Genomic DNA, 22,048 nt, shown 5'->3' with positions numbered 1-22,048 from the left:
CCTTCACACTCAAAACTCCCCCAGAAGTCAGCTGGAAGTGGGAGTTTTCAGTGAACAAGAGAGCACAAGATTCTGCATTAGGTCCCAATCTTGTGCATAGGTCCCGATCTTGCAAGGTGCTCAGCATCTGGGATCATTATACCCCTGGGGTAAGTTCCCGTTAAGGTCTAGTAATAGATTTGATTTCACCTGTAGGGAAGTGGGATGACTGATTTTTGTTCAGGACACAGGCTGCCCCTCCTCTTTTCTTTTGGGGAGGTGGGAGAAGAAAGGAGCCAAATTCTCTCTGAGCTGATGGACGGTGTCTAGCTGTATGCCCCAAAGGTTATAATCAGAAAACTGGCTGTGCTTTCCCATTGTGACTCTATCTAAGTCTTGTTTTATGGTTAAAGGAAACAGGTCCTAGGGCTGTAGTCACTGCATGAAGAGACCTATAATGAGCTTTCTTGAACCCGCATTTAATAATAATTAAAAAAATAGCATATCTACAAGGTCCCATTCAAGCAGCAGACCTGCTAATTGCATACATAAAGCATTTGCAAACATTAGCCTTATCTCCTCAAGTGCCAACAGCAAACTGTAGAGCCATGGTGAAATTGCTGGGAGTTACAGAACTAGTGCTTGCGGAGCAAAAGATGTCAGAGGGATGGGTGAGGATCATGATCATTTAGAGCATAAACATTTAAATGGTGTTTTATGAACAGAATCCATTCTCTTGGGCCCTGATCCTGCAAACACTTATGCATGAACTTAACTTTACTATCATGAGTAGTCTACCCATGATAGTAGAATTTAAGTGTTTGCAGGATTGCAGCCGTAGACAGAGTAAAACAAGGGTGATCATCATCATCAGCAGATTCTGTTCCTAAATTAACATGCCTGTCAAGATAACTGTTCCTGTTTTATTAGTATTCCCTATGTGGCCCAAATATTTGGGCAACCCCATCTTTTTTTTAAATTTGTCAACCTCTCAGGATGTTAAAAGTGATTCTTTTCAGGGAGTTAGTGGGTTTCCTCTCTTTACAGGGATTCTAGGAACTCGCATGGCTTAGTTAAGTCACTTGACTGTCTATGTAAATAGTCTAATACAAAATCCTATTGCCCTCAAATCTTGATATACTTAAGCAAAATAATACAGCTCTCAGGGTAGGAATAAAGTAGGTTTGTGAATTATCAATGGAAATAAGGAGGATTCATTCCTGCAACAGCTCAAAATTAAATGCCCATCAGCTATTAGTTCCCAACAGTAAAACAAACTTTTAAAGTACATTTTTTCCATGTAATTCTCAACTCATCTGAAAAATGATAAGGTGTTTGTACCAATTTAGGATGTGATCCTGCATACGTTTACCTTTACTCACATTACTAGCCACACTGACGTTAAGGAGACAACTCATGTAACATTAAATCATGTGCATTTGCCAAATGTTAGTCCTCTTTGATGCCATAACCGACATGCTGTGCATCCAGGATTTTAATGTATATGAAGGGACAGATTCTGCGCTGGGGTGCCCATGCATTGAACGCAGTGAGAACTGGGTGTGGCTCTCGGGCAGAGATTGCCTCTAACGGAAAAGCTGTATTGTTCAAGTATCACAAAAATCAGTATCTGACAGGTGAAAAAGTGTCATTGCGCAGTGCTGTACGCTACCTTCAGCTTCTTCCTTGTTGGAGTCACCTATCTCCTCCGCCCCACTCCCCAGTTGTCATACCATGCATTAGGGGTCTGTCCCTGGGAATCTCCTTGGATGTCCTATGGTGGGTGGTGCCTTCACCAGTGGCCACAAAGTAGCTGCGATGGTGCCTGGACATGCACTGGCCCATTGTGGTTTTTTTCCTGTCATGCTGGCTGGGTGTTCTGTATTGTCTGTCTGATGGCTGTGATATATCTTATTATGGGATGGATGGCTACCCTAAATTAAAACAGTGACCGATTACCTCTTTGGTCTCAACACAGAGACCATCTTTTTTTCTGTAGGATGCACCCATTTCTCACTTAAACCCACCCTCCACCAGAGGCCACTAAGCTCCTCTTATATTCATCCCAGGAGGTGGTGTTAAGATCTGCTCAGGAAGATCCTGTTAAGGAAGTCATTTGCAGTGTAACAATAGCTTTAGTGAACCTACACATTAATGAACATAACCACATACCCTATTCTTATACACCAGTAGATAGTGATCTACTATATTCTTTATATATAGTGAGCTATGTTGTTATGAGTTGGGCATAACCACCACCACCACCTTTCATTTAAGATCACTGTAAGAAGCCATTAAGCTCCTCTATGGAACCAGACAGCAGAAACAAGAGCAGCTTTCACCCAAAGCACGGGCACATGTCACTGCCCAAAACAAAGGCACAGGGAAGGCATGTGGGGAGAGGGTTTTTCTGGATATTGTTTTGTGAACATTAGTACGTGTTTGAAAGAGAAACAGAAAGACCAGAGAAGGAGAGAAAAGTAGCAAGGAAGCACCAGACAGCCAGAGGAGCAGTTACAGCTAGAAAAAACAAAGATAATTTTAGGCTAAGTACTGGCTAGAAAGAGGCCTGGAGCTGTGAGCAAAGAAACGGTCTCCAGTGGTGTTCAGGGAAATTGGACTTTGTGCAAAACAGGATGACATCAGAGAAATTCCTGATTCTATTATCAAATTTCCCTCCTAACAGAAACAATCCTCAGAGCCCAGGGGCAACAACATATATTAGCTACCGACAGGCTCAGATTCATACAGATACTGCCCTTTATCTGTAACTCTTGTGACTTGTAGTTTTGCTTACACAACTCACCCTATTATACTACTTCCCTCAGAAGGATGAGGATGCATTGCACACTGCCACAAGGTTTGACCCACCATGTTTATAGCACACAATAGATGAGCCTTAATTTGCAGAAAGTCTTTACAAATGGAAAAAAAACTTTGCTAAAACACATCTTATTGAATAGATATCTTGCTGTGCTTAAATCAATGAAGCTTATATTGTGGCTTAGGCCTAATTTTAGGCCAATTCAAAAACGGAATCACCTGATGTTAGGATACTGGCAATGTTTCATGACAGATGTGTATGGTACTGATTATGTGTGTTTGATTTGTGCATAAGGCGGGGGGGGGGAAATCAATGGAAATATCTTAAAAAGTCAGGCAGATGAGATAAAGATAGTAGCCTTAACTGTTCTCATTCAGGGGTTGGTTGGTAGGGGGTAAGCCTGGCCCCTGCAGTGGAGTTGTTGGTAGGGGATCCCTCCCACTCCACTGGGCTCCCACCCAGGGCCTTTAAGGGCCATCAGTGATCTAACAGCCAGGGAATGCTTAAGGCTTCCCTTCGTGGGCCACTTCCTTCCCTTCCCCTCCCCCCAACAGTCCCAAAATCGCTGTCTGGGTTACGGCAGCGTGAAGGGTGTCCACTCACCACAAGGCACCTTCAGGTGGCTGTGCGAAGCACGTAGCATGGTAGCTCTCTTTCTCTCTCGGGCAGCAACTGCCTCCTCCTGGGCCATATCAGTCTCAGGGCTTTCCCTGGCTGAGGTAGTCCAAACCAAACAGAGGGAAATTAACAAAACCCAGAGTCCATACGAAAGGGAGAGGGGAATGCTTCCCCCTCAGCCTGCTCTGTAGCAGGCCCTCCCTTCCCTCAGGGAGAGACTTTTGGGCAGTTGTTGTGGGGTGGGATTCCGCCTTGCCTTCAGCTTACCTCTGCTAGAGCGGCAGAATGCAGGTCTACTCTCTTCTCTGGTCTGCCCCCAAGTGAGCTGCTCCCCTGCCTTTTAACTGCTCCTCCAATCAATGCATTTCCTACAGGTGTGGTGGGGCAGGCCCAGCTGAGGCCATACCAGTTCCTTAATCCCTTGTTGCCCAGTGTGGGAGGTTTGCATACCCAGGGCCGGCGCAACCCATTAGGTGACCTAGGCGGTCGCCATGGGCACTACAATTTGGGGGGCGGCGACTGCGGTGGTATTTCAGCGGCAGGACCTTCCGCTGCCTCTGTGGGGGGCGGCATTTCGGGGCGGGACCTTCCACCATCTAGGGCGGCAGAAAAGCTGGCGGCGCTCCTGTGCATACCCCATCACAGTAGCATAAAAGGCAAAGAGGAAGACGCAAGCGTGTCGATTTTGCAGGACTGGTAAAATTTCAAGCATTCAGGCTTGATATCACGGTCAAAAGATATTTTTCCTGAATAAGGATTTGAGAATGTTGCACCAATACTGTAACAGGGTCAGCACCCACCTCTGGCGAGCACCCCCTCTGGGTGGGTGTGTCTGCAGTCTTTAAACCAGTCCCTCTGGAGGCAATGGTTTTGCCCTCTTTGTCTGTTTTGGCCCCAGTCTTCTGCTGGGCCTCCTGACAGTTCAGTCTCCTTCTGGGAGTTTACTGATGTCCAATTGTAGGCCCTTTCCCAATGGCCTATGGAGGGGACCTGGGCCCACGCATGACTCTGGGCCCCAGCCTTCACTGGGCCGTACCCTTAGCTCAGGGCTCTTCTAAGCTCAGGTCCAGTAGCCAGCCAGGAGCTCTTCCTTGCTCCCTTGGTCCCTACTAGCACTGGGCTGTCCATTGTGCTGTCGTTCCCTTTGCCAGCCACACGCCTCCAGTTCTAGCAAGGAACTGCTTGGTCTCTGGTGCTGGGCCCTGATTGCCACTCCAGCCAGCTTGGAGGACCTCTCCACTGCTCCTGACCTGGGACGAACGTGGCAGGACTCTAAAGCCTCCAGCAATGGCCCTCTGGGCCTAGTCCACCCCCTCACAAATACATCTGAATTATTTGGGAGCGGAAAATCAGTTAGTGAGTTATATCACTGTGGAAAGTATCCCCACTAGGAAAAATGTTATGCCCATACTGTTTTCTTTGCCTAGAAGATCAGCCTTTTTTTCCGGGAAACTTTTCTGAGACCCTTTGTTTGCTTCTTGCAAGGTGGCTTTATGCAACTAGAACTACATTTTTGTGTGTTAACTCAGGGCTTGTGAAAGGTGCTGAGCTGACAGTCTTGGATGCTGAAAGCCTCCAGTTTATCCACAGAGCAGGGACAGCACAGGCTGTGGCAGTGCAGGGGCAACACTGATCTGAAAAGACCATCTCCCTGCATTAGCAAGCCGCTCATTGTCCATGCATATCCATCTCCTGGTCTCTCCAAGGCTGTGGCTATACTTTCAGATGTAGAGCGCCGGGAGTTAAACCAGCCCTCGGAGACAGCCACAGGGAAAGTGCTGCTGTGTGTTCACACTTGCTCCATGTGACTGTGGAGCATGTCCACATTAGGAGCTCTTGCAACCCCACAGAGAGCAGTGCATTGTGGTAGCTATCCCAGTGTGCAAGTGGCTGCAGCGTGCTTTGGGAAGGGTTTGCAATGCCTAATGGGGCAGGCACAGCGTCACATGATGCAGGTTTCCCATTCCCATTGTTCCATGGGCATCCTACCAGGTTGCCAGCTGCTTTTCAAATGAGAGAGTGAGGAGTGTGACAGGGAGTGTGTGTGTGTGTATGTGGGGGGAGAGACAGTGTGTTTTGGAGGGCAGAGTGTGTCAGCATGCTGTCTTGTAAGTTCAGACAGTGGCAGGTGGAAGGGGGAAACCCAACGTAAGTCCCCACCCCCTGCCTCTCTCTCTCACACACACACACAAACGCCTGCCTCTGCAGCAGGAGCATTCCACAGTAATGGTTTGCTTTGTGTCCCGGAGCAGATAAGCATGCGGGCTCTCAGAAACTGAGCTTTGAAAGGAGATATCCGCATGCCTGCAGCTGAGTTCAAAACAATGACCAGAGTGGCCATTTGACTTCAAGGGATTATAGGACATTTCCGGAGGCCAATCACAGCGCAGTAAGGCAACACGTCGTCCACACTGACACCCCGGCGCTCCAGCGCGGGCGCAGCAAGCTCTATGCTTCTCGTGGAGGTGGATTACCAGGGGCGCAGAGTCCAGGTGCTCTAAGTGCCTTGCCAGTGAGGACACCTCCGGAGTTATGGCGCCCGGGGCTGATTTAATGCGCTCTAACTTGCAAGTGTAGCCAAGCCCTAAGGGGCTGCCAACAAGGCAGGCAGCAGGTACTAATTGTAGTGATGGATGTTGTGATGCAGGGGATTGTCCACTTGGAAATGGACAGACCATCATACCTACTCCATGTAGACAACTAAGCAGCCAGCTACTCCCAGTAAAATCCAACCTCCCATTAGGCTGAATCTGAAATGGTGACCTAGAATTTAAACACATTCTCAGTCCTCTGAGTCATTCTGTGTTTCTAGAGATAGATCCTGTTTAACAGCTAGAACGCTTCCTAAGAGGCCTGTAACAAAGCCATTCTGCTGGCTTCTAGGGGGGAAAAAGAGAAGTGATTACCTGTCACTGGAAGCAGAACTTCCTGGCCTCTTGTGGTTGAGATCACATAATTCAACACCATTAACAAAGCAGCCGGCCCCCAGGCAGTCACACAGCGCTGTTCTACTGCTGGGTAGATTCGGAAGACATCTAAATCCAGGAACAAAAGCCTGCTCATCACAACAGGGTTGTGCCAGCACGAGGAATCTGTTCCTAGTGGGGCATAAATGCAAAACCCCTTGGATTAAAAACAAAAAAGGTAAAACAAATCAGCAGCGTAAGTAGGACACAGTCTACACGTCACCCCCCTTGTGGTGGGCGGTGGTCCTGAGGACATTCCACCCTCAGTTTTCCTCAGTATCCCAGGAATAATTCACTCACACCCAGAGTCTTTAAAACAATATTCCCCCTCTCCTGGGGTCTCATTTGTTAAATACATTTGGCTCCAAAAAGAGACCCTTTAGTCTTTCCCCCACCCCAACTTAGGTTCAGGACTCCACAGTCTTCCTTTTAGGGCTGTGTGTGGTGTTCAAATCTGGCCTGCCCATCTTACAAGCTCTCTCCTTAAGTTCAGGGGTTTTCCACAACCTTCTTAGGGACTGTCTCTCTCAGGTCCTGGCCTCCTTGGCCTGTGGGCTCTTCTCCCTTTAAGTTCAGGGTTTTTCACAGCCCTCCCTCTGGGGGCTGTATGATGGCTGAGTTCTTCCTTGACCTGGCTTGGAGCCTCCTTTTTGAGCTATCCTCCCCGTCATCTCACCACTCCTTTCATCCTTTCCAGGCAGTCTAATAACCCCCAAACACCTGGCTGGGCTGGCTGGGAGAGATGGGAGCTTGCCCCACCCTCTCTACATGGCTCCTTAAAGAGCAATGGCCTGGGTTTTCCTACTCCTTTCCTTTCCTTTCCCAGGCACTAACAATTCCCCAGGACCATCTTCCTCTCACCCAGCATCTGCTTTGGCCTTCATTTGCCTTCCCCGGAAACCTGGAGCACAGCCTGCCTTGTCCGGTCTTAAGGGGCCAGTTCCCCTGTATAAACAGTTTATCACTTGAGCTAGAGTTGCAGCGCAGAGATGCTTTCCCACACCTGCCCACAGTCCAGTAATGCTTTCTGCCCCAACCTGCCGGCAAGTCTTCTCTGCTGGAGCGCCTCCTCAGGGCTGGGTATTGGGTAGTGGCTCTCTCCCCATCTGGCACCCCTACTGATGGCTGCTGAAGTCATCCAGCGTTCTGCCTCTTCCAGTGATGGAGCCCTCCGGCCGAGTCACACTTGCTTGTGGGGTAACAGAAAGTCCAACAGAAAAGAGCCTGGTGTCCTCACAAAAGGGTCGTCAGCCTCACCTCTGGGCCCTGTGGTCCTCACACCCTTCTCTCAGGGCCTTCTATTATCTTGATCCCCTGTCTCAGGGGCCGGGACTCTCAGGGCTCTCCCTTGAATCCCCTGACAAAAATCCAAGAATACACAAACTCAAAACAATTTCAGCCCTCTGTGGGCTTTACTGCTTATCCCTCTCTGCTGCTCTAGCCTCTGTTCCTCCACTGAGCACCTCCGAGGGCTCCCTCTCTGTTAGGGTTGCCAACTGTCTAATCGCACAAACCCAAACACTCTTGCTCCACCCCTTCCCTGAGGCCACGCCCCTGTTCTGCTCTTCTCTGAGGCCCCATCCCCCACTCACTCCATCCCCCTGTCCCTCGATTGCTCGCTCGTCCCCACCCTCATTCACTTTCACTGGGCTGAGGCAGGGGGTTGGAGTACGGGAGGGGGTGCGGGCTCTGGGCTGGGGCCGAGGGGTTCGGACTGTGGGAAGGGGCTCTGGGCTGAGCCTGGGGCATGGGATTGGGGAGCAGGAGGGGCTGAGGGATGTGGCTTAGTTCTGGCAGCGCCTACCTTGGGCAGCTCCCAGAAGCGACTGACATGTCCGGCTCCTAGGCTCAGGGGTGGCCAGGAAGCTCTGCACGCTGCCCCTGCCTGCAGGCACCGGCCCTGCAGCTCCCACTGGCTGTGGTTCCCGGCCAATGGGAGCTGCGGAGTCGATGCTCAGGGCGGTGAGAGCGCATAGAGACCCGCTGGCTGCCCCTGCATCTAGGATCCAGAGGGCTGTGCCGGTCGCTTCCGGAGCCAGGGCAGGTAGGGAGCCATGGACTGGAGTTTTAGCAGCCTATTAAAATCTCCCTGATTGGTTTCAAGAGCCATCAGGAGATCGATTCCGGGAGGCTCCTAGCCAATCTGGGAGGGTTGGCAACCCTACTCCCTGTGGGTCCAAATCCTGCCCTTTTATCAGGGCTCACCACCAGAGCCTGCTCCACTCCCAGTGGCTGCTCGGGCTCTTTCCTGGAGTCGTGACAGACTTCCAGGCTCAGGAGATGAGCCCAAGGCCAATATTCTCCCTGGGCTCTCTCTTCTCAATCTTGATAGTCTCAAACCGTGACTGAAGAGTGCAGCACTCTTACCTGCAGCCCCTTTCTGCTCTCAGCTCCCTGCCTTGAAAATCACTTCCCAGCTTCTAATGAGCCCACTCTCCAGATGCAGCCAGATAACAGCAGTGGCCTCTCAGGTCCTCATTAACCTTTCCTGGACCTGCACAGCCCATCACAGCACCTTTCACAAGGGAAGAAATTAAGACATACTTTAACAGATCCTGGTCCTGGCAACCCCCGTGACCTCTAATGGGAAAGGGCTTTTAGACCCGCTAGTCATGTCTCAGGCTCCCGTCAGCGTGGGAATGCTGCCTTCATTATATCTTCCTGCACTTTATCAAGTCTTATTTTAAATGTCTGAAGCAACAGGAGCTCACCAGCGTCACTTGGGAGACTAACACAGCCTAAGCAATGTCACTGTTAGGAAGTTTTTCCTGATTTGGGGGCACATTCTGCCCTCAAATACATGCAAGCTACAGCGAGAGTTGCCTTTATTTATCTGAGAGTGGAATTTGGCCCATTCATCCTAAAATTTTAATTCTTAATCTCATCCGTTGCTTTGTTATACTTTATATGCCTAAACCTTCCCTCTCCTTAACTGGCACTGAACCAAGTTCTCCCCTTAGGTGTTTGAGCAAACGGTACACAATGGAGTTGAATCAGGGAGGAATACGGGCCATTTAGTTCTTTCAATCCTTCCTACTAAACCAATCTCTCCAGGCCCTTGAGCATTTTGGGTACTCTTCCCTCAAGTGCTATGCCTCCAGTTTATTTATAGATCTTACTGCTCCTTGAGATTTTATATATATGAAGCAGACTTAACATAAAATAAAAAGCTAATGCAAGTTATTTATATTTTTGCTAAAATACGCCACTGAAGGAATGCATCTAATTTACTGATCATTATTGCATGTGCATCTTTCGGCATTTCTGCTTTTCAGGTACATCCCTCCTATTAAGTATCTGTATTTTTGGCGTATTTTCCCCCAGTCACATAAGCTTGCCTTTGTCCAGGTTAATGGTAGTTTTCTTATTTCCTTTCCATATTCCTAATCTAACGCCATTTGTGTTTTTATTTCTCTGCCCTCAGTGGGGTTCACAATGCCATTTAACCGTTTTCTTAACATTTCCAGTATTTTTCTAGCTTTCTCCCCACTTAAGGCATTTCCTCTCCCATAATAACCACATTAGAAAGTTAATTCTAAAGTTTCCTTTTGTGAAAGTCACACCTCTGGACAGCAACAAGGCTAGATTGTTTCTCAAAAGTCAAAGTTCTACTGCGTTACAAAGCTTGTACTGTTAAAATGAGCATCTCTTCCTCGCCCCATCTCCCTTCAATACTTACAGTAGATTATCCTACGGTTACGCTGCTCATGACAAAGCGAACATGCTTTTCTTATGCTCTACTGAGTTGTTACTTTTGATTTTTTTTATTTAAGCCAAAAACTAGCTGCTGACTTCCCACTGTTCAAACTATAACTTCTCTGATTCACAGCCAGGAAATCCTTCCCAGTATAAGAGTCATGTTTGTAATCTAGTGGCACACAACCGAAAAAAGGTCTTTTGATTTTCAGTGTTGTCTTATCATAGAATCATAGAATCATAGAATATCAGGGTTGGAAGGGACATCAGGAGGTCATCTAGTCCAACCCCCTGCTCAAAGCAGGACCAATCCCCAACTAAATCATCCCAGCCAGGGCTTTGTCAAGCCTGACCTTAAAAACCTCTAAGGAAGGAGATTCCACCACCTCCCTAGGTAACCCATTCCAGTGCTTCACCACCCTCCTAGTGAAAATGTTTTTCCTAATATCCAAAGTAAACTTCCCCAACTGCAACTTGAGACCATTACTCCTTGTTCTGTCATCAGGTACCACTGAGAACAGTCTAGATCCATCCTCTTTGGAACCCCCTTTCAGGTAGTTGAAAGCAGCTATCAAATCCCGCCTCACTCGTCTCTTCTGCAGACTAAATAATCCCAGTTCCCTCAGCCTCTCCTCATAAATCATGTGCTCCAGCCCCCTCATCATTTTTGTTGCCCTCCGCTGAAAAATTTCCAATTTTTCCACATCCTTCTTGTAGTGTGGGGCCCAAAACTGGACACAGTACTCAAGATGAGGCCTCACCAATGTCGAATAGAGGGGAACGATCACATACCTCGATCTGCTGGCAATGCCCCTACTTATACAGCCCAAAATGCCGTTAGCCTTCTTGGCAACAAGGGCACACTGTTGACACATATCCAGCTTCTCGTCCACTGTAACCCCTAGATCCTTTTCTGCAGAACTGCTTCCTAGCCATTCGGTCCCTAGTCTGTAGCAGTGCATGGGATTCTTCCGCCCTAAGTGCAGGACTCTGCACTTGTCCTTGTTGAACCTCATCAGGTTTCTTTTCGCCCAATCCTCTAATTTGTCTAGGTCCCTCTGTATCCTATCCCTACCCTCCAGTGTATCTACCACTCCTCCCAGTTTAGTGTCATCTGCAAACTTGCTGAGAGTGCAGTCCACGCCATCCTTCAGATCATTAATGAAGATATTGAACAAAACCGGCCCCAGGACCGACCCCTGGGGCACTCCACTTGAAACCGGCTGCCAACTAGACATGGAGCCGTTGATCACTACCCGTTGAGCCCGACGATCTAGCCAGCTTTCTATCCACCTTATAGTCCATTCATCCAGCCCATACTTCTTTAACTTGCTGGCAAGAATACTGTGGGAGACTGTATCAAAAGCTTTGCTAAAGTCAAGGAATAACACATCCACTGTTTTCCCCTCATCCACAGACCCAGTTATCTCCTCATAGAAGGCAATTAGGTTAGTCAGGCATGACTTGCCCTTGGTGGAATCCATGCTGACTGTTCCTGATCACTTTCCTCTCCTCTAAGTGCTTCAGAATTGATTCCTTGAGGACCTGCTCCATGATTTTTCCAGGGACTGAGGTGAGGCTGACTGGCCTGTAGTTCCCCGGATCCTCCTTCTTCCCTTTTTTAAAGATGGGCACTACATTAGCCTTTTTCCAGTCATCCAGGACCTCCCCCGATTGCCATGAGTTTTCAAAGATAATGGCCAATGGCTCTGCAATCACATCTGCCAACTCCTTTAGCACCCTCGGATGCAGCGCATCCGGCCCCATGGACTTGTGCTCGTCCAGTTTTTCTAAATACTCCCGAACCACTTCTTTCTCCACATAGGGCTGGTCACCTTCTCCCCATACTGTGCTGCCCAGTGCAGCAGTCTGGGAGCTGACCTTGTTCGTGAAGACAGAGGCAAAAAAATCATTGAGTACATTAGCTTTTTCCACATCCTCTGTTACTAGGTTGCCTCCCTCATTCAGTAAGGGGCCCACACTTTCCTTGACTTTCTTCTTGTTGCTAACATACCTGAAGAAACCCTTCTTGTTACTCTTAATGTCTCTTGCTAGCTGCAACTCCAAGTGTGATTTGGCCTTCCTGATTTCACTCCTGCATGCCTGAGCAATATTTTTATACTCCTCCCTGGTCATTTGTCCAATCTTCCACTTCTTGTAAGCTTCTTTTTCGCGTTTAAGGTCAGCAAGGATTTCACTGTTAAGCCAAGCTGGTCGCCTGCCATGTTTACTGTTCTTTCTACACAATGGAATGGTTTTTTCCTGCAACCTCAATAAGGATTCTTTAAAATACAGCGAGCTCTCCTGGACTCCTTTCCCCCTCATGTTATTCTCCCAGGGGATCCTGCCCATCAGTTCCCTGAGGGAGTCAAAGTCTGCTTTTCTGAAGTCCAGGGTCTGTATTCTGCTGCTCTCCTTTCTTCCTTGTGTCAGGATCCTGAACTCGACCATCTCATGGTCACTGCCTCCCAGGTTCCCATCCACTTTTGCTTCCCCTACTAATTCTTCCCGGTTTGTGAGCAGCAGGTCTAGAAGAGCTCTGCCCCTAGTTGATTCCTCCAGCACTTGCACCAGGAAATTGTCCACTACACTTTCCAAAAACTTCCTGGATTGTCTGTGCACCGCTGTATTGATCTCCCAGCAGATATCAGGGTGATTAAAGTCTCCCATGAGAACCAGGGCCTGCGATCTAGTAACTTCTGCTAGTTGCCGGAAGAAAGCCTCGTCCACCTCATCCCCCTGGTCTGCTTGTCTATAGCAGACTCCCACCACAACATCACCCTTGTTGCTCACACTTCTAAACTTAATCCAGAGACACTCAGGTTTTTCTGCAGTTTCATGCCTAGTGCTCATGCCCACAGCGTAATAAATGCAGCGTTGCAGTGCTCTTGATTGCTGGATGCTTTTCTTCCCGTGAAGTTGCTACAAGTAGGACAACAAAAAATCCTACATTTCCTACCTGAAGAAAAATGTTGAAATAACATCAAGGTGGAGATCATATTCAAGACTGTAAACAAGCTAATGTGGCAATAAACTGACCAGGTCATAGGCAGAAGGGATGGAAAATGGCCTCTACTTATACTGGAATAGATCTGCAGGTGAAGAAAATGAAGAAAAACCTCTTGATGAAATAGAAAGCAAGAGTCTTGATCTCTTGTGTTTATTAAAGCTTCTCTAGCACTCCTCCCTTAGGCAGATTCCTGGGGTTTATATGTTTCAGCATGAAAATAAAAGTTAATAACAGAATGTCATGCCACATCCCTTTGTCTTCCCATCTTCTAAGATGTCAGCTTCTGGAAACTGCCCATTTTAACCAAAGTACCAAGTCTCACTAGTTGCACTTTAGTTTAGGTTCACTTCTCATCACAAGTCTCATGGATTCATTCAAACTTGCAAGCATGAGTGAGCTGGACAGGTGAGGTCTGACAACCATCCTTGGCAGAGACACAGGACATGGATAAAACTTAGCAGCATTCTGATTTTTAGAACTGAGCATCATGAAAACTTATTCTTCCGTAACAGAACTCAGTGCATCATATACTCCACTGCTCGCTCCTCAGTATAACATTGTGTTCTTATGTATGAACTGTGTTATATGCATGTATACATCTTGATAAGTATACATAGACAAAGTAGTTTATTATATTAAAACCATATGCTGCTGATTAAGTAAAAGATCTACATTTAATGAATGACTAATTTTTAACTTAACAACCATATTTTTATTAACTAACTCCATCAAAACATGGGTTCTGAGTTATTATTAATTCTTATTAGCCTGAAATGAATGGACTCAGACAATTAGACTCCAGAATGTTGTCTAATTACTGCCTTTCATCTGTGAGATAACGTGAAACTGGTGGAGTGACTCAGCAGAACTAGAGCACGGGTGCAGGCTACAGTCGGTGAGGATTTCTGCTCAAAGGGATGTCTATAACCAGAAAACAAAGCAGCAAAAAGTGTAACGGGAACTTCTCTACCTGGGATCCACCCAGCCCAATACTCTAGCGTGCAGAGCCTGACCACCCCAAAGGCTTTTCCATAACAACCTAATCTATAGGGCCTGATTTATTTGTGTCATGTGAATACTTTGTCAGTGACACTAGTGCAAAAAGCGCACTTCGTCAGATGCATGGAGTGAAAATTACAGATGCAGGCATTATATAATGACACACGAAGAGAAGGGAGTTACCTCTGCAGCTGTAATTTTCACTCCATGCATCTGAAGAAGTGGGTTTTTTACCCATGAAAGCTTATGCCCAAATACATCTGTTAGTCTTTAAGGTGCCACCGGACTCCTTGTTGTTTTCGTGGACACAGACTAACACGGCTACCCCCGATACTTGTGCAAAGTGGCAGCAAAGCAACTGAAATCACCTCCCTCATCTGGGAGAACATCTGGTGTAAAGGACAAGACAGGGTCTTTGTTTCCCCATCCCATACAGAGCCCCCTGATGCCTGGGTCATATCTGGGACAGTCTGAGAAGAGACATGGCCAGTGTCTCCCTAGGCCCTCAAGGCCCATGGTTCTCAGAGCTGCCATGGACTGTGGTGGGGCCAAACCAATTCTCTGCAGCCCCTGTATAGGGGACGTACAAGCTACCTCCGGTCAGTTCCTGCCCAGAGCTCTGCACCAGCACGGGGATGAAGCAGGCCAATAGTCCTTTCTCTGACAGCCGGGGGGGAGCTGAACTGATGTTAACCATTTGCTCACCAATGAGGAGCTACTGAACCCTCCACCCTATCACAGACAGTTTTCAGTAACTGTATCTGCATCATGGTTCCGCCTGCTGGACACACGCTGCAAATGTCAAACTCTCCCTTTGTCTAGATGCTGGGGGGAAAACCCACACTTTAATTCTTATTTTTAACTGCCCCCAAAATGTTTAGCCATCAGACATTAGCACAGCTTGATGGTGCTTCCCTTTGGTTCCATAAGCTCTGTTTTCTGGGTTTGTAAACATCTCAGCTTTTGGCCTCTCAGTTGACTTAGTCCAGGACAGAGTTGTTGCTTCAGAAGCATGAAACCCCCTTGCGTTATCTAAATAAGTTGATTTTTGGAATTAAGCTTTAGTGAATACAAGTAATTCTTACCTGCCACCATATCTTTTAACTTTACGTTTTGATTATTTTGAGAGCTGACCGTTGTCCTATTCAAGCACTGTAAACATTAAAAGTAACCTCTCTGTAATGTTACAAGGAGATTTTAAACCATCCGAGTAATGGAAGTGTTGACTGCTGAGTGAGGCTATGGGAGCACTTGGTTAATGCAAAGGAATGGCAGCACGGCCCAGTGAACGGTGCACCGGAGCACAACTCTGCAGACCTACTCCTGGTTCTGCTGCATGGCCTGGGGCAGGTCACTCCCCTTCTCTCCCCCTCTGTTTTCCCTCTCATCCAGTGTCAGTAAGGCACTCACCTGAGAGTTGGGGAACCTCTGTTCCAATCTCTTCTCACCTCATCAGGCAGAGGGAGGAACCGAACAAGCGTCTCCTACATCCCAGACAAAATACCCTAACCACTGGGGTAAGCATGGAGCATACTTACCTGATTGGGCCCCACAGGCAAGATAATGCTGATCTTCCCTTGGTCTGAGGATTGTGCTAGGGGCTAGGCCTGACATACATATCTGGATGCCTGCCTGAGACAGCAGCATACATGTCCACAGGCAGAAACTTAAACGCCTAGAGGACTTCTACAGGAAAAATGTAGGTGCGAGTGAGTTTAGGCACCTACAGAGTTAAGTACTAACCAAGTGGGGGTTTGGTGTATTGCAGCGGTGGCTAAATATGGGATTTAGGCACCCGAAATCTCTGTGTGGATTTGGCCCTAAACTCTTTGGAGCTGGGGTGGTCTTACAATGCGTTTGTACAGTGCCTAATCCAATGGTAGATGCTATTGTAATACAAAATAATAATGAATAATGCAGTGTACTAGGAGCCAGGCCTCTTGGGTTCTATTCCTGGTTCACTGTACAACCTTGGAGAAGTCACTTAACCTCTCTAGGCCAAATTCATCCTCGGTGAAACTCCACTCACCACTTCACCCTCCCACCCAGGCTTGGATTTAGCTCTGTGTAGCTTAGTTTTCCCTATCAGTGAAGTGCATACAGTAGCTCTTATCTACCTCCCAGCAGGTGGAATACTTTGATGTTTATAAGCACTTCTAGATCCTTGGATGAAAAATGCTGCACTAATGCTCTGCACTAATAGCAAGCAATTAAGCACTGTACAGAGGGAGAGGTGGTGGAGATCCACCAGGAGGGAGATTAAGCCAGGCAGCATATGCACTCCCTGAGTAATATAGAATAGGGCCTTCAACCACTGAGCAAAGCAGGCCCCAGGTGGTAAGCATGGTTGCCAATTTGAGCTAGAGATGCTCAGTGCATGGCTGCCCCTGCATTCATAGAGGTGTAATCAAAGAGCTACTAAACTTCTGCCATAATGATAAGCCTAAAGAAGTTTAATTGCTCCAATTTTAGAACTGGGCAATTGTAGCTGGGTAAAGTGTTTCAGCACTGACGTAATAGTTAACCGTATAGCGTATGGGTGCTCACGAAAATCCTGCTGTCAGCTCTTGCAGCCCTGATACTTTGTTTCTCTATTAATATGCTTGTACATCAGTATTTTTCTCACTAACCTCATGTTCTAAGAGGGGACATCAGGAAACCCAGAGATTAAATGCACCCATCTGAATGCACAGATGAGATAATCTTGGCTGGAGAACTAGCGTCACTTAACTTTTGGGGAAAAAAGAGCATCATTAGATGTCGTCCTAGCATTCTACATAATCTCATTATTTAGAAAACTTGTTGACACCCCCCCCCTTTGTTTCTGGGTTCCTACTAGGCTAGCCAACCTATAAATACCCCAGGAACTATTATGCAGGCACTAATAATTTACTTAAACTTTAGGTTTCCAAAGACCACTTTGAGATACAAGCATCTGAAAAGGAAAGTGTTAAAAAATCATTGAGTCTTTCCTAAATTCTCAGTCTAAACTAGGGCACCTCTAATCACTTTCTGGGTCAGTTTACTACAGAATAAATTTTGTTAATTAGGTGAATCTTGCCTTACTCAAGTTACTTTAGGTCTTAAACAGGAAGCAATAATGTTAGGTAGATGTTGAGCTACAACTCCTTTAGATAACCAGTCTCATTTAGACAGCAAGAAGAGAGTGAGAGGGAAAAAAACAACTAGCAGCAAAAGCAAAGTTCACATTGCTGCTGGGCTGGTTTGGGGGATGCCAGTGGAACTCTGCATGGTTATCCTGTCATAGCTTTATAGTTCAGTTCAAGCAAGTCAAGGCTCTAAGGCTCCTCAAAGCCTTTGTGAGATGAGTAACACAGAATGTTGTGGTTGCATGCCTAAAGGCAGTGATTGAAAAACTAGTCTAGATCAATCTATGCAGCTTTCTGTCAGCAAGATCCACCCACCATAATCTACAAAGTCTCCTCCAGGTCATATGTTTTATACATGAGGAATACCGCGCTGAAGAAGCTGACACACCGGATGCCAGAATGGGATTTGACTCAATCTAATGGCCATGTTTTCCAAGGTGTTTGAATTCACTAAATTGTGTTTAAATTCAGTTTGGTTTGATTGGCTATGAAGCCTCACAGCCAAAGTTTTAAACCAAATCTTAGATCTCCCTCACCCCTTGACAGCCCATATCACCGTAGAGCATTGCTAATCCTTACTTCTCATTGTATTTGTTCTGCTTGTACGGCCACTAGTAACAAGAACAGGCAATAGCTCCTATGCAACAAGCATTCATATTTTATTGCCCTGGCTAAATCTTCAGGAGGGTTTGAACCCCAGACTTTCAGCAACTGTAGTGCACACCTCTACCTCTTGAGCTAAAGGAATAATCCGGAGTTGCTGGTAGCAATAGTAGGCTGTTATCTGCCAGAAGACCAGCCTGAGGAAGATGCCACACACAGTCTGCCATTGGACTGTGCAGTAAAGTAAAGTGAGTTATACCATTTTTATGCTGCCAATATTCTGATTTCAAATCTGGAATGTTTATTGCACATGGTTAAAAGCATAATTACAGAATTCTGGAGCACTGATCTGAGGTTTGTTGTGCTTGTTTGCTGCTGTTCTTGTTCCATCTGACCCTTCCACTCAGCTCCAGCTGCCACCACTGCACCTATTTCTGGTCCCTCGGCTCGGCTTATCGCCCTTGCCTAGGGAGTTCCAGCCATTTCCCGAAGGCAGGTACATCCAGCCTCACACAGATGGGCCAGGGAGCATCCAGAAAGGCCTTTTGGGTCTGAAAGTAGAAGAGGAAGTGTTCCTCCGGCTGGAGTTTGTGGCTCCAGCCACGTCCATGATCTCACGTGCATTCAGACCAGCTTCTCCTGGCATGCTGAAGACCCTGCCATCTCTAAAGTGCTCTTCATCAGCATGATGAAACTAAAATGTTCCAAACACTCAGTCAATGCACATTTATCCTCCCCCACCCCCCATAGCTAGCTTTAGCTAAGGTCAGTGGCTGACACACATGATGTCTACCAGTCACCTGCCACCTGGCCATGCTGAACAGGGAGGGAGGAAAGCCTTTGCATAAGGGAAGGTGGTGGAATTACAGCAACACCTGGTTCTTGTCAGTGATGCAAACAGCCTTTATTAGTAATGTTGGTACAATAAAATTCAGTAATATCTTTCAACAAATTGACTGTTTGGGGAATTTTATGGTGGGTAAGGACTAGGTACAGGGGCCAGTTTTACTGTTCAGTTGGGCTACTTGCTCAGTGAGAGTAAGGGTGGCAAAACTGGGCTGTAAATTAGGGTGACCAGATGAGAGGAAGAAAATATCGGGACACCGGGAGGAGGGGGGGAGGACAGAAAAAAAAAAGGCGAGTGCTGCGGAGCGAAATATCGGGACAAATTGTGCCCCGACCACAGATCGGTCGGGACGCGGGACAAACAGCTAAAAATCGGGATGGTTCCAATTTTATCAGGACGTCTGGTCACCCTACTGTAAATTGTTAAATAGTTTAGGCAATTTAGCAAATCCGTATATTGAAACATTACCATTTTACTAGAGACAGTGTTATACTGATCACAAAGAGCATGAAATCTAGAATAATGTCAGCATTAATTCTGTCAGTAACACTAGCATGATTTACTTTACGGAGCATGCTGTTTAGTTGTAAACCAGGATAACTCTTCAGAGGACTGGATTTCAGTTTTTACAGCAAGCTAGTACATGGCTCAGTTCAATAACACCTGGACTGATACATTTCCATTATTTATATAGGATGGAGCTAACACCTTAGCAAGTTCCTGATGCAAGGCCTGAGATACTCCTCATTGACAAAGATACAGGGTTAAGGAGTAAGTTTCTTGCACTTCAATTGTGTGTATTTTAAATATACAGCTGTAGAATTTGCATTGGCTACATCCCACATTTGTACATTTGGCAGTTCTGATTAGAAATATAGATTTGGAATTACAAGGGTAGAAGTGTTGCTATAGTTCAATGTATTCTACTGGGGAAAAATCATTTAATTAAAGTAAATGGATTGATTCTAGGATGTTTGGAAGCTACTTCTGGACAATATTATCTGAAGGATAAGAATGTACTTTTCCTAACAAGCATGGTAAATGATATAATCTCTGATGGCTGATTTTTAGTATTTGATATGAATTATATGTCTCTTAAGGAGATGAAAACCATACACTCAGTGTGTAGCTGCAGTCAAAGCGCTAACAGAAAATTAGGAACTATTAAAAGGATGGCTAATAAAACAAAATATCACCATTCCACTTTATAAATCCATGGTATGCCCACACATTGTGTACTTGGTTGCCCAATCTCAAACAGAAAAAAAATTGGAAAAGTACAGAGAAGAGCAACAAAAGTGATTAGGTGTATGACGCAGATTCCATATGAGGACAGATTAAAAAGACTGGGACTATTTGGTTTAAAAAAAGAGACAATTAAGGGGGATATGATAAAGTCAAAAATCATGAATGGTGTGGAGAAAGTGTTATATACCTCTTCACATGACACAAGAACCAGGGGTCACCCACTGAAATTAAAAGTGAGCAGGTTTAAAACAAACATAAGTACTTTTCACCTACAATGTAGAGTCAACCTGTGGAACTCGTTGCCAGGGGACGTTGTGAAGGCCAAAAGTATAACTGGGTTCAAAAAAATAATTAGTTCAGTCTATGGAGGACAGGTCCATCAATGGCTACTAGCCAATATGGCCAGGGACGCAACCCAGTGCTCTGGGTGTCCCTATATCTGACTGCTAGAAGCTGGAACTGGACGACAGGGGATGGATCACTTGATAATTGCCCTGTGTTGTTCATTTTCTCTGAAGCACCTGGCACTGGCCACTGTCGGAAGACAGGATATTGGGCTAAATAGACCATTGGTCTGATTCGGTATGGCCGTTCTTACGTTTCCAAAAAATCCCCACAAGATTATACAGCATTTCAACAAATATTTATTTCCAATGTACTGTTATTACTAATGTTCCAGGTCAGTGAAGACCATTCCCCAGGCAGCGGGGCACTTTTTTGCTTCATGCAATGCCCTATTACATAGCTCATGGGATAAGCCATAGAAATACTATAAAAGAAAATCTTGCAGAATCATACACCACTTGTTGCCTGGAGGAAGCAACGACCTTAACTTAACTCAGACTGTGTGCCCTAGCATTCTCTCTGGTAGCCGTGCCATAGACACTAAATTCCATGCTAAGTTATTTGTGTAACAGTATCATGATCAAGCTTTTTTTTAAAACACTAATGACAGCAATCCAATAAATATTCTCAAGTATTGGATAGTTATTTACAACAATACATCTATTCTCATGCAGATTTTTGCTTGATATAATGTACTGTGCACTTTCAAAGGCGCAACACAAAAAGTACAGCTAACAATGCAAAAGCCATTGGTATAGTAATCAAATGCAACAGCCATAATAGGTTACCCTAGACTTTGTATTTTAGCACACATTCTTGTGTAATTACATCCCCGTTAAATTAATATGGGAAGTTCATATTAGCCAGATACACTCAGCTGTGCATATCTTCTAAGTAGCTATCCAGGACATAATAGAAAAAGGCAAATCTTGACTAAAATTCACTACTTCAATTGAATTGACAAAACAGTAGCATTCCAACTGATCTAGTTCCCAGTGGCTTGTGGTTTCACTGTTTTCCTTAACTAAACTTCTGATTTCAGAAGTATGGGTACGTGATGCATTGATTTGCCATGTGGGAGCGAACGCCTGTTTGTCAATATATTTTTGAAGTTTAATCTTTATTTTAAATGTCTTAGACCCAAGGGTTAGTTTGTTTGGGGACATATATGCAGCACTGTAACACTTTCAAGTCCAGAGTGACAGATCTTAAAATGCTTTAGTTTCCTATATCACCCTGACGGTTGCATTCATCTCTTGAGTACTCCCTCGTCATCCGGTCATGGTGCTGCCATTCTCTTTGGCTACCAGCACTTCTTGCAGGCTCTCTGCCTGCCTCTGTGACTCAGCCCCCTCCAGCCAGGTCACACAGTCCAAAACCCCTTTCAGGGTATAACACACTCCAGAGGTAAAAACAGTTCCTGGCCCCTCAGGGCCAGTTATAAACAAAAACAGCTTCTTACTCTTTCTGGGTTAAATTCTCTCTCTGGGATTGAATCAGCAATGTTCCTTCTTAGCCCCCACCACTGATTGGAGCTAGTAATAGGGCCAAGCCTGGCCTGGTTCCTCTGGCTGCAGCCTAGGGATTATCCCTACTCATTCCTCTAGCTCCAGCTAGGAACTGACTTGCTGACAGCTTGCAGCTTTTTATTTCAGCCTTCTGGGGCTTGACTGGCTGTTGGCCCCTAGATTTCACTGGTTTTCAAAATGGCTGCCCTCCCCCCAGATAAGTTTCCTTGGGTGAGGCACAGCACTGCCTCCACTAGGGGCCACAAAGGCCTGGTACACCCCATCTCACAGACAT

Source organism: Terrapene carolina, unplaced genomic scaffold, assembly GCF_002925995.2.
Source record: "Terrapene carolina triunguis isolate 2854851 unplaced genomic scaffold, T_m_triunguis-2.0 Scaffold89, whole genome shotgun sequence".
Lineage (NCBI taxonomy): Eukaryota > Metazoa > Chordata > Testudines > Emydidae > Terrapene > Terrapene triunguis.
This window is presented reverse-complemented; position numbering follows the sequence as displayed.